We start from the raw sequence: 12,122 nt of genomic DNA, 5'->3' as shown, positions 1-12,122 counted from the left end.
ATACTGCACTTTCCTTTCATTTGGTAACAAGCTAAAATTATAAATTTTAAGTTAATCCAAAAGTCCAGACAAAAACTACATGTCATGTAGTATGAACTGATGCTCACTAATTGATACTTTTACTTTTGAGTTAATTGAAACAATTTATAAACAATCAACAAATATATGTATAGCATGAACTTTCTAATATATCATGTATATATAATAAACTATTCTTCTGCCTAAGTTTAAAAAAATCCATTTAGGCATTAACTCCGGTTTATTAAATCTTGATTTGCTGTTTCATAGGCTTTGATGTTGTTGAAATTGTTGAAATAAAACATTTATATATATAAATATTAAACTCATGAACATAACATGTTGTCATTTGTGTTACCATCTGTATACTTCGTGCATTTAATAAAAGAACAGTGTTTCAATGTACCTCACCAATTGAATGATAAATAAAATTTGCTGTCAAAAAGCAATAACCACAACAAATAAGTTTGTTCTTTTTTTAACCTTTTTCATAAATTATAAAAATAATCTACAAGAAAAGTAGACATGTATGGGATGCAATTTTCCTAACAAATTCAATATCTATTTCCAAGAAACAAAACTCCTGTAAACATATTTTATTAATAGCCTGTTAAGTTTCTCTTTATCTTCTTTATTTCTTGCTCAAAACACAAAAGAGGAAAAGATTGCAAAATTTACGAGAAAGTTGTTAAAAATTGACTATAAAGGGCAACAACTGCTTAAGGGGTCCATTGAAAATGTTGGTTATGTTGACCATTGTAGATCTTACTTTGCTGAACATTATTGCATGAAACTTTTCAAAAATCAAAAATATGAAATAATTTTGAAAAAAAAAGGAATCCCTTAAAAAATTTGTAAACAAACTATCCCCCCCTCAACTTATTGAAATCCCCCTTGGAGCAATAACCCTAAAACTCAATCCCATCCTTTCTTTTGTAGTATGGAACCTTGTAGTACAATTTCAGAGAGATCCATACACTCGGTGGCGGATCCAGAAATTTTCATAAGTGGGGGCCCAGTGACTGCCTAAGAGGGGGGCTGATCCGGACATGCTTCAGTGATTCCCTATATAATCAACCAAAATTTTCCCGGGGAGGGGGGGGGGGGGCAGGGCCGCCTAGGCCTCACATTCAAATCCGCCTATGAGTCACTTAAACACAAGTTATTGTCTGGAAACTAGAAACATGCTTCTTTTTGGCCCCTAATTCCTACATATTTTGGGCAACTAACCCAAAACTCTATCCCAGCCTTCCCTTTGTTATATGGAACATTGTGGTACAATTTCAGAGATATCTATACAATTACACACAAGTTATTGTCTGGAAACTAGAAACATGCTTGTTTTTGGCCCCTTATTCCTAAACTTTGGCCCCATAACCCCTAAACTGAATCCAAACCTTTTACTTGTGGTTTTAAACATTGTGGTACAATTTCAGAGCAATTGAAATGCTTATAAACAAGTTATTATCCTGAAACTAGAAAAATGCTTGTTTTTTGTCCATTTTGGGCCCCAAATTCCTAAACGGTTGAGACTTCCGACCATCATCCCCAAAATCTTCCCAACCTTTTTTTGTGGTATTGGACCTTCTCAACAAAATTCATCAATATTTATGCACTTAAACCTAAGTTATTGTTCGGAAACCAGATAACGACAACACCTTACCATTATACAATCCCCAAAAATTGTTTGCGGTTGTATAAAAAGAACAAGCAATGGAGTGTATATAGAGCTTCCAATGCTATTTTCAATAAAATGGTCCAGTAGAAAAAATATTTTTTCACTGCTTACACGAAATCAAAATGTGTAACATGTAGATAGTCTGACAACAAAATATTCAAACAAAGTTATCCTTTTTATTACATGTACATACCTCTCGTCATAACATAATTGCCGGCTGCTCTTTATATGCACATAAATCAATATGAAAAACTATGAATCCATCATCATGATCATATAATCTAGAAAGCAATGCCTCAGACAATTCCATTCTGTTGCTTAGCTTCTTCTTCTTCTTGAAGTACATGAACTTCCATAGAAAATACTATAAGAAATAATGTAAAATGAAATGAAGTTAAAATATCTAACAAATTGCCTTAAATATTTGTATACATATTATATCGCAAAATTGGCTTATTTTGATCTTTTAAAACAAGACCAACAGATCTAGACCTGCCCTGAAAAAAAATAATACTAGTACATATACAGTATAATATAAAAGTATTAAATTATTTGAATGTTCTAATCCATCTTATTAAATCCATATGCCTGTTGTATGAATTCAATGGTGTATCAAAGTGGTTAAATTTGATCTCTGACTAAACTAGATACCATTGAGATGGGAGCCATCTCTGTGGGCCCCGCTGTCAATAACGTGGGGTAAATAAGTTTTATGGATAATCTGATATGAAGCATTATTTGAAGTTATTACACCTAGGAAGTTGTACATACATCATGACACACCCTCTGGTGTTGGTTAAAATGGATGTCAAGCATAATATTTGAAATCATAACGGTTCTCAAGATATAGAGCGGACACGATCTTCACCACAGGACACGGGGTTTTCAACTGAAACCAAAGTTTTTTTGACCTTGACGTTTGACTTAGGAAGTTGTACATATATCATGACACCCCTCTGGTGGTGGTTAAAATGGATGTCAAGTATAAACTTTGAAATCATAACGGTTATCTAGATATGGAGCGGACACGATCTTCACCACAGGACACGGGGTTGTCAACTGAAACCAAAGTTGTTTTTACCTTGACCTTTGACCTCGGAAGTTGTACATACATCATGACACGCCCTCTGGTGGTGGTTAATAAACATGTAAAGTATAAAGTCATAATGGTTCTCTAGATATGGAGCGAACACAAAGTTAAAGTGTTACGGACGGACAGACTGATCACTATAAGGCGATCCGCCTAAAGGCGGGGCCCTAATAAGTTCTTGTTATGATTTACAAATGTATAATGCCAATCTTTTTCATCAGTTAACAGTACAAATGTACATGGTCAAGGGGATAACTTAATTCAGGAGCCTGTAACTCAGTGGTTGTCGTTTGTTTATGTGTTACATATTTGTTTTGTGTTCATTTTTGTTACAAAAACAAGTTTTCTTGTTTGAATTGTTTTATCATTTAGGGACCTTTTATAGCTGACTATGCAGTATGGGCTTTTCTCATTGTTGAAGGCCGTACGATGCCCTATAGTTGTTAATTTCTGTGTCATTTTGGTCTCTTATCATATGGACAGTTGTCTCATTGGCAATCATACCACATCTTCTTTTTTATATTAAATAAGTTATTAGTGAAAATAACATGCATGTTGTTATGCCAGATAATTTCATGAGTTGTCTACTCTTCGTTTCTAAAATTTTCTTCGGTAGTAACATATCTTTGTTGTTTTTGGTGTGCACTAGGGAATTTTTGAACTTTTATATGTGCAGTAACTAAATACACAGCCTTTATAACTAATTTTCAAATTAAATGAATACATTTTTAATCAACCATGGTAACTTCTTTAGTCAATAAGACAAAGGATTTCAAGGGATTAAACTTAGCTGTTACATTTGTTCATGTATAACATGTAAGGCCTAGTTATCATGGTTATTACAGACATGTATTAATGTATTACATGTTTTATATGAGACAGTTTTGGTAATTACTGGAAAGCATGCTCTGATCATCATGATCATTATGTCCTACTGTAATACAATAACTTAAAATACATTGTGATTTTCAAAGCATGATATACTGATATATATATATGTCTGAGCAAAAGCTTTGAAGTTATTTAGAGATGCTGTAATAACAATTTTCAGTATAAACAATGTATTACATGCATTTTGTTACATGTATGCCCCTGTCGTATTTGGAGGGGGGGGGGGGGGGGTAAATTTTAACCTTGTCCATCCATCCGTCAGTTCATACATTTTGTTGTCCGTCCCAAAAAATTGGGTGGTCACTGGTGTTACTTTTACCTTTCTTCAGTTATGCATTGCTGAATTTTTATTGTTCTTTTCTCTAATTTTAGTTTGCCTCAACCAAATTAAATGTTATGAAACTTATACACACCACTTATTTCCACATTTATAAATTCAGATCGAGTTCATATAATTTCCTTGAATATAATCAATTCACAAGTCATCGTCACAGAATTATACGATTTTTCAAACTTTCTATTTCTCTTTTTACTTTCTATCCTCTTTGTTCACCTATCAAAGCTAGTATTATATTGCATAAATTGTTTGTTTTATATGCATGTCCATTATATTATACTATTATTGTAACTTTATATTGTATTATGGAGAAGACTTCATAAGTATGACTTACTTGTGTCTAATCCATTTTGCTTTAATTCTGCAAATGCAATATGTTTAAACTATATAATTTGGTGACATCACTTTACAAATTGAAAAATGAGTTTTTTTTTTTGTTTCCGTTTTCTTATTTTAGTTTCCATTTTCTTATTTTAGTTTCCGTTTGTTTTGACCAAATGCAAACAAAATTACACACAATGCTTATATTAAACCACATAAAATTTACACTTTGTAACACAGATCAAGTTTTGAATTCTAGACACCACTATCCAAGGTTAGAAGGGGGTTTAATTTGGCACCAACAAACTGGTTTGACTCCATCACATCCTGTACATGCTGTAAGTTTCTGTCCCAAGTCAGAAGTCTGTTATTTAGCAGTTCATGTTGTAGTTTGTTGCTATACTAATATATCATATTTGTTTATTTGTTCCTTGTTTTGTTTAAAAATCATTATCAGTCTGTAAGTTCCTTCATTTGAATTGTTTACATCATTACATTTTGCGTCTTTTAAAGCTGACTTTGCATTATGCATTTCGCTCATTGTTGGGGTCAACTTGTAAGATACAAATGAACATGTAGTCCAAACTATAATGACGTCTAGAAAGGCTATTTTTAATTTTTGCATTGACGCGGCCATTCTGTGACATACATGTAAATAAAATTAAAATGTCAATTGTTCAAGCAATTGTTCTTGAACAATATAGAGGTCTTTCCTTTTGTAATGTAAAATAAATGTTCCAATAGACGTAGAATATATTGTAAAGCTTTAAAACACACTGAAAATCCTTTAAATAAGGTCAAAAACACATAATTCGCTCTATGGTACATGACCTTGACCTTTGACCTTTTGACCTTTGTCAAGGTCATTAGTCCCCAATGTCATTGCTGAAGACCCCATGGGTCTAGGACCTTTGGTTATATAGTAAAAGCTGATTTTGTCTTTCAGAAACCTAAATCAGGTGTTATGCCCCTTACAGAGAGGTCAAATCTCTTCGCTCAAAATGTAACAAAGTTGCGCCTTAATGACCCAAACATTTTCCACTAGTCAAAGCTTCTGTAAGTATAATGGTTTCTGAGATTATCCCATAACAAGGTGTTAGGTCAAAGGTCAAGGTCAACATACACATTTGACCTTGAGGTATTTTTCAAAGTCACATGAATTGATGATGAATGGTGAAGATCCTAGGTGTCTACGACTTGCGGTTTCTGAGTTTTGGTGGCCAACCGACACCGGTTAATTTTCATAGGGGCATAACCCTACCAATAAGTCGTTAAATCTTTTCGATCCAAATGTAACGAAGAACCAGGGTCTGGTCCTGAACAAATTTCACCCTTCGTTTTTTTTCTACCTATTACGGTTATGGTGTTGGAACGATAACAAGGGTTTTGGGTTTCGGAGGGATTACTCCGAACCGACAAAATATTTCGACTAACAGGTGAGTTCGGGATAGAAATTCATGACACCGATACAAAGTGTGAACATGAAAGCGACACGTCTTACGGTTAAGGCTGGTAACTTCGTCAAAGTTTGGCGGAAAAAGAATAATAATAATTAAAAACCAATTGTTCAGAGAACAATTGAAGGTCTTTCCATAGAAAACAATGTATTTTAATATGAAAGTTGTAAAATTAAGTTTAAAATGTCATTTTAATCGTCAACTGATAGGTTATTGGACGCTGATTCCAGAAATATATGGTTTCTATACAATATTTTTTTAAATAAGGGAGATAATTTGTTACTTCCGGTTTGAAAAATGTTACTTCCGATAATATTTGAATATTTAATTGACACTGATTCCAAAATGATCTGGTTCTATATACTTTTTTATTAATAAAGTACAAAAAATAGCTACTTCCGGTTTACACAAGGTCACTTCCGGTTGTTTTTTTCAAGGTTAAATGGTTTGATACCTTTTGCCAAAAGTCTCATGGCTATATCATGTATACATATGAGCTGAAAGCAAAGGTCAAAAACTAGAACGTCAAATTAATCTATGACCTTGAGATCAATTTCAAGGTCATAAACCAAGGACCTCAAATCAAAAGACCATAGGTCTTAATAATATTTGGTTAATCAGTTATATCATCAAACGCGTATTTTTAAATACAAAAGGGGAGAAAACTCACTTTTACGTTTAACGTACTCTTGCAATCAAAATTTATGTGTTACGACATGTCTCAACTAACAATTTAGAAAAAATAATATGTCGATATCTTATACGGTTTCTGGAAATTAGTGGAAATAAGCCAAATTCAAAAATTAGAATATGACCTTGACCTTTGACCTTGACCTAATTTTTATTTTTTTGGACCAAGGACCTCAAATCAAAAGATCCTTGGTCTCTAGCACTTATGGTTTACAAGATAGAAATGCATATCACTTATATCAAATGCATAAGGGGAAATAACTCTCATATGGAGCGATCATATCACTTCGGTCAAAATAGGACAAATCATGCGAAGGATATAACGAGCAATTTTGTAAAATAAATTTGTCATAATATTTTACGGTTGCGAAGGAGATGCGATAACAAGGAAAACAGTGTTTGGGGAGATAACTCCTACAAAGAAAAGTATTCGTTTACGCAGGGTAAATTTCAAAAGCGCATAAACTGTTCGATATCATATACCAAATATCTAAGCGACATATTGCGAAACAAATGTTTATCGCAAGAACAAAATTAGGCGGAAGAAAAAAAAAAAAATAATCAGAAGAAAAACAATAGGTCTTTCCACAGAAAAGTGGAAAGACCTAATAATAATAATAATTAAAAACCAATTGTTCAGAGAACCATTGATGGTCTTTCCACCAGTAATGATTTTTTTATATGAAAATATTAAAATTTAGTTTTAAATGTCAATTTCAGCGTCAAATAACAACTTATTGTACGCTGATTTCAAAAATATAAGGTTTTACATACTTTTACAATAATTTGTTACAAAAATTAGTTACTTCCGGTTTACAAAAGATCACTTCCGGTTAGATTTTTTAACGTCATACTGCTTGCAACCTTATGCAAAAAGTCTAATAGCTTTAACATGAATACATATGAGGTAAAAGCAAAGGTCAAAATCTAGAACGTTAAATTAACATATGACCTTGAGCTCAATTTCAAGGTCATGAACCAAGGACATCAAATCAAAAGACTCTAGGTCTTTACTTTATATTGTTAATGAGTTATATTACCATAAGACTCATATTAGATATAAAAGGGGGAAAAACTAGCAACAAATGTTTACGTACCCTTTCGACTAAAATTTATGTGTAACTACATGTCGCGACTAACAATTATGTGAAAATATTTTGTCGATATCTTATAAGATTTCTGAAAATAAGAGATAACAAGCCAAAATCAAAAAATAATCATGACCTTGACCTTTGACCTTGACCTCATTTTCCTTTTTTTTAAACCAAGGACCTCAAATCAAAAGACCCTAGGTCTCTAACACTTATGGTTTTCCAGTTCAAAATGCATATCACTTATATCAAATATAAAAGGGGAAATAACTCTCATATGGAGTCTCCGGATAGCTTCGGTCAAAATAAATCAAATCATCCTGAGGATATAACGAGCAATTTGATAAAATAAATTTGTCGGTTTCTTATACGGTTGTGAATATTAAGCGATAACAAGAAAAACAGTGTTCGGGGAGATAACTCTTACATGGATAAGATTTTGGTTACGCGGTGTCAGTTTCAAAAGCGTATTAATTGTTCGATATCATATACCATATATCTAAGCGACATCTTGCGAAACAGAAAAATTGCGAAGGAACAAAAAGTTGGCGGAAGAAAAAAAAATAATAAATATAAATCAATTGCTTTTAAAAAGCAATTGTGAACGGTCTTTCACCCCCTTAAAAAGATGATTGATGTGTGTGTGTGTGTGTGTTTGTTTGTTTGTTTGTTTGTTTGTTTGTTTGTTTGTTTGTTTGTTTGTTTGTTTTGTGTAGGGGTCTATAGGATTGTGTTACCGGAGAAGTTTCATGTTTAGTTTGGAAAGTGTTTCTTTTATTTTAGGTACAGCGCGCGCGACATCACGTGACACGGGTTTATAATAACGAAAACTTAGTCTTTTTATTTCTTTTTAGGTGGGGACGTTGAACAGACAACATGTATAGAGACGGAATGCACACAATGTAATTTCTTTTGTCATTGTAGGAAATTGACATTTTGATCACAGGTCACGGTCAGTGCATGTTTTGGATTTAATCGATCCGGTGTAACTTGAAAACACATTTAATGATTATTTTCTGATAATGTACATTTTTCAGCACCTGTTTGTAACACAGATTAGTATTTCAATCTCGGAGCGGACATTTTATTGTAGGTTTTTACTGAGATTTACGGACCTAGCAAGCGATTTTTAAGGTATTGCCATATCTTTTCTCTAAGAAAGTCTTGAGAGATATCTGCACCAAGTTTTTTTATGAACCTTTATTACATGTATGCCCTGCTGACTGCAAATTTTGAGGTCGATTGGACTTGTAGTTTCAGAGTACATGTGGATTTTTTTTCAGAAGAGACGTAAGAACAATATTAAATTTCAATTTTTCTTGAATAATTGAGAGTTTGTTCCTTCACTATACTGTCATAAATAAACAGTCATACATATTGATTGATTGATTGGTTGATTAGTTGGTTGGTTGATTGATTGATTGATTGATTGATTGATTGATTGATTGATTGATTGGTTGGTTGGTTGGTTGGTTAAACACGTTGGATAGGGTCAATTGAAACAGCGAAAAAGAAACAGAAGATCTTGGACCCTATATTAAACACATGAAACGGACACATGATTGATTGATTGATCATGATCATGATTGATTGATTGATTGATTGATTGATTGATTGATTGATTAGTTGGTTGGTTGGTTGGTTAAACACGTTGGATAGGGTCAATTGAAACAGCGAAAAAGAAGATCTTGAACCCTATATTAAACACATGAAACGGAAACATGATTGATTGATTGATTGATTGATCATGATCATGATTGATTGATTGATTGATTAGTTGGTTGGTTGGTTGGTTGGTTGGTTGGTTAAACACGTTGGATAGGGTCAATTGAAACAGCGAAAAAGAAGATCTTGAACCCTATATTAAACACATGAGACGGAAACATGATTGATTGATCATGATTGATTGTTTGATCATGATTGGTTGATTGATCATGATTGATTGATTGATTGATTGATTGATTGATTGATTGATTGATTGATTGATTGATTGGTTGGTTGGTTGGTTGGTTGGTTGGTTGGTTGGTTGGTTGGCAGGCTTTATATAAACCATCAATGGGGATTATTTCCCTTACACAATGGTAAAACCAATGCAGTCGAAATGTAACAAAGTTGCCCCTTGAGGTACCAAACATTTTTCACTATGAAAATTTTCTGTATCTATAACCATTCAAAAGTTATAGGGAAATCAAAGACCAATAAAAATCTAAAATACGACCTTGACCTTTGACCTTGACCTAATTTTCGTTTTTTTGGACCAAGGATCTCAAATCAAAAGACCCGAGGTCTCTATCACTTATGGTTTTCCAGTTTAAAATACATTTCAAAATTTCAAAAACAAAAGGGGAATTAACTCTCATATGGAATCTCTATAAGGCTTCGGTCAAAAAAAAACAGAACGTCCTGAGGATGTAACGCGCCATTTGGAAAAATAAATTTGTCGGTTTCTTAAACGGTTGTGAAGATTAAGCGATAACAAAAAAAACAGTGTTCGGGGAGATAACTCTTATATGGGAAAGTATTGGGTTTCGCGGTGTCAGTTTCAAAAGCGCATACACTGTTCGATATCATATTTCATTTATCTAAGCGACATCTTGCGAAACAAAAAAACAGCGAAGGAAAAAAATGTTGGCGGAAGAAAAAAAATAATAATTAAAAACCAATTGTTCAAAGAACAATTGAAGGTCTTTCAACTAATAAAGATCTATTTTGATATGAAAATATTAAAATTCAGTTAAAAATGTCAGTTCCTATGGCTTTATGATGTATAAATATGAATTTAAAGCAAAGGTCAAAATCTAGAACGTCCAATTAACCTATGACCTTGACCTCAATTTCAAGGTCATAAACTAAACATCTCAAATCAAAAGACACTAGTTCCTTAATATGTATTGTTCATGAGTAATATCACTTTACGCATAATTCTAAATATAAAAGGGCGAAAACTCCCATTAATTGTCTACGCACCCTTGCAACCAAAATTTATAAGTTACGACATGTCGCAACTAACAATTTAGTAAAAATAATTTGTCGATATCTTATAAGGTTAATGAAAATAAGTGAAAATAAGCCAAAATCAAAATTTAGAATTTGACCTTGACCTTTGACCTTGACCTAATTTTCATTTTTTTGGACCAAGGATCTTAAATCAAAAGACCCTGGGTCTCTATCACTTATGGTTTACCAGTTAGAAATGCATATCACCTATATCATATATAAAAGGGGGGATAACTCTCATATGGAGTCTCCGGATAGCTTCGGTCAAAATGAAACAGAACATCCTGAGGATATAACGAGCAATTTGGAAAAATAAATTTGTCGGTTTCTTTTACGGTTGCGAAGCCTTAGTGGCCACAAGAAAAACAGTGTTCGGGGAGATAACTCTTACAAGGTAAAGGTTTTTGTTACGCGGTGTCAGTTTCAGAAGCGCATAAACTGTTCGATATCATATACCAAATATCTAAGCGACATCTTGTGTCACAAAAAAACAGCGAAGGAAAAAAAAGTTGGCGGAAGAAAAAAAATAAAAATAATAATAATAATAATAATTAAAAACCAATTGTTCAAAGAACAATTGAAGGCCTTTCAACCAATAAGGATCTATTTTGATATGAAAATATTAAGATTCAGTTGAAAATGTCAGTTGCTATGGCTTTATGATATGAAAATATGAATTTGGAGCAAAGGTCAAAATCTAGAACGTCCAATTAACCTATGACCTTGACCCCAATTTCAAGGTCATAAACCAAGGATCCCAAATCAAAAGACCCTAGGTCAGTAGTATGTATGGTTCATGAGTAAAATCACTTTACGCATAATTCTAAATATAAGAGGGGCAAAAACTCCCGTTTATTGTCTACGCACCCTTCCAATCAAAAATTTTAAGTTACGACATGTCGCAACTAACAATTTAGTAAAAAGAATTTGTCAAAATCTTATAAAGTTAATGAGAATAAGTGAAAATAAGCCAAAATCAAAATTTAGAATTTGACCTTGACCTTTGACCTTGACCTAATTTTCATTTTTTTGGACCAAGGATCTTAAATCAAAAGACCCTAGGTCTCTATCACTTATAGTTACCAGTTAGAAATGCATATCACTGATATCATATATAAAAGGGGGGAGAACTATTATATGGAGTGTCCGGATAGCTTCGGTTGAAATGAAACAGAACATCCTAAGGATATAACGAGCAATTTGGATAAATAAATTTGTCGGTTTCTTATACGGTCGAGAAGGAGTAGTGGCCACAAGAAAAACAGTGTTCGGGGAGATAACTCTTACAAGGTAAAGTTTTTTGTTACGCGGTGTCAGTTTCAGAAGCATATTAACTGTTCGATATCATTTACCTTATATCTAAGCGATATCTTGTGAAACAAAAAAACAGCGAAGGAAAAAAAAGTTGGCGGAAGAAAAAAAAAAAAAAAAATAATAATAATAATAATCAGAACAAACCCTATAGGTCTTTCACCTGAAAGGTTGAAAGACCTAATAAATATAAATCAATTGCTTTAAAAAAGCAATTGTAAAAGGTCTTTCCCCCTTTGAA

The sequence above is a fragment of the Mytilus edulis genome, chromosome 14, assembly GCF_963676685.1.
Source record: "Mytilus edulis chromosome 14, xbMytEdul2.2, whole genome shotgun sequence".
Lineage (NCBI taxonomy): Eukaryota > Metazoa > Mollusca > Bivalvia > Mytilida > Mytilidae > Mytilus > Mytilus edulis.
Note: the sequence above shows the minus strand (reverse complement) of the source record.